The 4,504-nt window shown below is 38.7% G+C and overlaps 1 pseudogene; it reads right to left on the bottom strand.

The window, feature by feature from the left end:
* Window positions 1-1,165: 1,165 nt before the first annotated feature.
* LOC104872214 lies at window positions 1,166-1,670 on the bottom strand (annotated as a pseudogene).
* Window positions 1,671-4,504: the final 2,834 nt, after the last annotated feature.

The following is a 4,504-nucleotide window of genomic DNA, read 5'->3' on the forward strand; positions in this document are numbered from 1 at the left end:
ATCAACAGTGAGGTTAAAAGATTGGTTCATAAGGGGAAAATGAGAAAATATGTGAATAAGGTACAAATATGGAAGAAGGAAAGCCAGAATAAATGCTGAACTTTTGATTGGAATTGGGGTCATTGAGACAAAATCATGATTTTTTTATCTTTTAAAAATGTTTTATTCTAGAAATAATTTTAGAAAGTATGGGACAGATGGAGATGAATTATAATTTCAGGGTCTCTAGTGCTTTTAGTTCAGTCTAGTCGTGTAAGTATGAGTTCATAAGAGAAGTCATGTTTTATAAAATCAAACTGATGAAAAGAACATTTTAGATCATCCCAACCCAAGGCAAAGACTACAAAAAGTATCATGTAAAAAGCAAGACAATATAATCATATTACACTAAGATTCTATGGATAGTAGGAGAAATACATAATACAAAAATTTCCCTCCATTTTTTCAACACCTACCTTGTGCCAGGCATTGTATTGATGCTTTACAGACATGGTTTATGGGTCTAAAAACCATTGCAAGGGTAATAGTTAAAGATAGCTTTTTTTGTCTTTAATAGAAACCAAAATCAAAGCTCATTAAGTTGATTGACTCATCCAAGGCCACATAGCTGGGAGGCATAAGAAATGATGTTTAAATGTAAATTTTTCTTCCACAAATATGGCACTTATTTGTGGAGAAAAACAGCTGAATAAATTGTACTTACTTATTTTGCCAAATTTCTTTTGTAAAATCTTGAGACATGGTCTATTCTTATTGCCTAATATCTTTCATGATGTTCATAAAAAATCCATTGCATTCATATCATGAGTCTGGAAACTCATGATAACTGGAAACTGGATAACAGTGATCAGCTATTCTTCTCTTCAGTCCCAGTGATTTGGAACCTGTCATCCACAACAAGAAGTCCTCTGGTTCAAATATAAAAATGAATCATATATAGAATAAGAGTACTCTATTTAGTCACAAACACAAAGATCTGAAACTCCACTTCCAAGGCATTTCTGCAAAGTAAAAAAGTAGCCTGCATTTGTTAGTGATGTGATATTAAACCAAGAGGTCACAGTGTTGACCAAACTCACCATGAGGGAGGTGTCTGCACAAGCACAGGAAACAAAGCTAGGTCCTTCCACTCAGCCCTTACGTCATTGAAGTGACTTCATTTTAGTCAATATCTTTTTATACCATGGTATCCCCCAATGTCTGCTTGATGAAAAACCACAATCATCATGGAGTCTACTTTCCTGCAGTCTCGGGTAGACTTTGAGCCACCCCAAAACCCAAAGGGATGTCTGCCATGGAGTGCACCACTATTCGCTGGTACTGAGCAATATTCTTCAGGGATTTGGCCCAGACCAGATTTCAGTTCGTGGTTTCCATACGGGAAGGACTGCTCGGCTCCAGGCTTTATCCACACTATATATTTGGCCTACAGTGCCAGGTAATTGAGGGCCATAATGTGCAGCCAGAAAGTGGGTCTCAGTGAATTTTCCAAATCAGGTCCCTGGCGACACCAGCTTTCCCAGGAGATACTGCAGCCAGCTTCAGCATCATGTCACTCACGCAGTACAGCTGGTCCTTGTGCAGCCTGAAACAGTGGAGCCTCTCCCCTGGCAGTATTTTGCAATCTTCTCAGACATCACATGGGTCTCCTCTTCAGTGAAAGGTTGCATCTTTCCCGTAGGGTCTGAACACTGGATACAGGTTGTGATTTTGTAAAGTGTATATCTAACAAGATATAGAGATTGATGTAGGCGTACTTCCATATGTGTGTATGTGCTGTATGTGTAGGTTATGTACATATACTGTGTGTTCTCAGATATTTCCTAGTCTAATGAGGTCTTCAAGCAATAACACCCTAGCATCTGTGATCACATTTAGCACTCAGGTCTTGATTTCAAATAGTTCATCACTAAAAGGAACCTGGGCTCCCAAGAGAACTGGCTGACTAGGTCTAGAGTAAGAAGAATGCTTGGAACATTTTCTTCAGCTACAAAGTAAGGAAGAGCTTTTAAAAGTGATGAGACCATGTCAAATAAGCACCATGAAGGGGATCCCATTGGCCAAATCACAGATAAGAAATCATGAAGTAATAAATTATAACCCACTGAATATAATACTAATTCACAGGTCTTCATAGATATATATGGTTGAGTAAATAGGAGAAGACAGAAAATCTTTATTACATTAGAATGCAAATGATAAAAGTCACTACTTGGCAAGCATCATGATGATAACTGATTCAGACATGAAGCACCACTGGATTCTAAAACCAGTGGGTGAAAGTTCATTGAGGAATAAAATATTTACATAATGTAGACATTTTTCTGCCACAAAATAATTCATTTCAGAGCTAAAAATCGTGACTTCATAGTTGGAAAATCTGACACCAAATCTGATGTTCATTGAAGTTAACATCACTGGCAATAATGGTACAAGTAACCTCATGTGCTTTCTCAATGTGAAACTGAGGAGAATACAGCAGAACTTCAGTCAAGCTCCTACTGAAAAAGTGTAATTCAAATATGATCATGAAGAAAAAAGTAGATATAATCATAAAGAAACATCAGAGAAACCTAAACTGAAGAACATTTTACAGAAACTATTAGCTGGGCCAGGGATTTAGCTCAGTGGTTCCACCGCCTGCCTCACAAGCCTAAACACCCGAGTTCAATCCCTAGTACCAAAACAAACAAACAAACAAACCAAAGACCAAAAACCAAACAATTAGACTATCTTTAAAACTGTGTAGGTCTCCAATGACAAGGAAAGATCCTAGAACTTTTCCAGATTGAAGTTTGAAGAGATAATGACACTTCAATGAGCCTAAAGTAATCCTGAAGCAAAAGGAGATTAAAAGTCTTACTATAAATGACATTATTAGGGTAATTATAGAAATGAAATAAGATATCTTAGATCAGCGGTGGTGAACCCATGGCATGCCTGCTGTAACAGGCTGTTTGTATCATTGAAAGCTCTAAAAGGTTTGCCATCACTGTCTCAGATGATAGCCTTTTATCAATATTAATTCCATAGTTGAGATGATGGCACTGTGAGTTTCTAGGAGAATCTGAGGGACAATGACAGAAGCTAGATGGTGGGCATATAGGAATTCTCCTTGTACTGTACATCTCTGCAACTTTGTACTTCAGAACTGAGGGCAGGGGATACAGCTCAGTGGCAGAGCATTCGCCTAGCATGCAGGAGATACTGGCTTTGATAGCCAGCACTTCAAAAAAATTTTAGAATACAAAAAAAAGAAAGTGCTTCAAAATAAGAACTAGCAAAATGAAAACAAACCCCAAACAAGGGCTCCTGTGGCCAACCACTGTGTCCTACTCAGCAGCTCCTTATCACCCTTCCTTCCTTCTGTTTGACTTCTCCAGCCTCCCTTACCTGCTTTCACCTCTACAAACATGACTGCGGGTTTCCATCTCAGCTCTTTGTGTTTACTATTCCTTCTTCTTTGAAAAATTTCTCCTGTTCTCCACAAGGCTCCTGCTCCACATTGAGTGGAGCTTTTAAGTTATTTTCACCACACTTGGCAGATTTTCCTATTCTTTGACCTTTTTATTGCCTGTCAGTATATCTGAGCTCACTGGGGTTAAAAGACTTTGTCTCTTTCATAACCATATACAGTATACACCCAATAGCTAGGACAGTGCCTGGTACGGAAGGGGGATTTAGTAAGTACTGCTCTTTGGATTCCTAGTCCCTTGACAAGACCTGAGTAAAATAAAAAAGAAATAGCAACAACACGACAGCAAAAGTGAAGAGAAAAATAGAGTTTGGGGAGCCAAATATGTTGGGGAAAGGCAGACTCTCACTGTGTCCTTTTTGAGAGTCGCGCAGTGGAATCCTCCTATAATAAATGAGTTCTGCTATATCGCCAGCCCAGACATAGGTATCTTGAGATCCTCCTGCCTCTGCTTTGTGAGTAGCTTGGTTACAGGCAATAAATTTATTTTAAGTCCATTTTGTACCATGCTTAGCCTGGTTTGGTATTGCAGCCTTTTGGTTCTTTCTTTCTTTCTTTCTTTCTTTCTTTCTTTCTTTCTTTCTTTCTTTCTTTCTTTCTTTCTTTCTTTCTTTCTTTTTCTTTCTTTCTTTTTCCTTCCTTCCTTCCTTCTTTCCTTCCTTCCTTCCTTCCTTCCTTCCTTCCTTCCTTCCTTCCTTCTGTCCTTCCTGGATCTGGCTCTATATCTCTGGTTTTGAATTCACTATGTAGCCCAGGCTGGCCTTGAAGGCACAATGATCCTCCTGACTCAGCCTCCCCAATGCTGGAATTACAGGTGTGCACCATTTCACCTGGCTGCAGCTTTTTGGTGTGGTCACAACTCCTCTACCTAGATAAAAATCCCAGTGTTGGTTGCATCCATCCTGCCTTACCTAACCATCCAATCACACACATCCTTCACATACGTAGTAGCAAAAAAAAAAAAAGCACAACAACAAAAAACAAAATCAATCAATCAAACAAACAAACAAACAAAAACACAGAAAAGAA

This window comes from Fukomys damarensis, unplaced genomic scaffold (genome assembly GCF_012274545.1).
Source record: "Fukomys damarensis isolate Sample0158 unplaced genomic scaffold, DMR_v1.0_HiC HiC_scaffold_15, whole genome shotgun sequence".
NCBI classification, from domain to species: domain Eukaryota; kingdom Metazoa; phylum Chordata; class Mammalia; order Rodentia; family Bathyergidae; genus Fukomys; species Fukomys damarensis.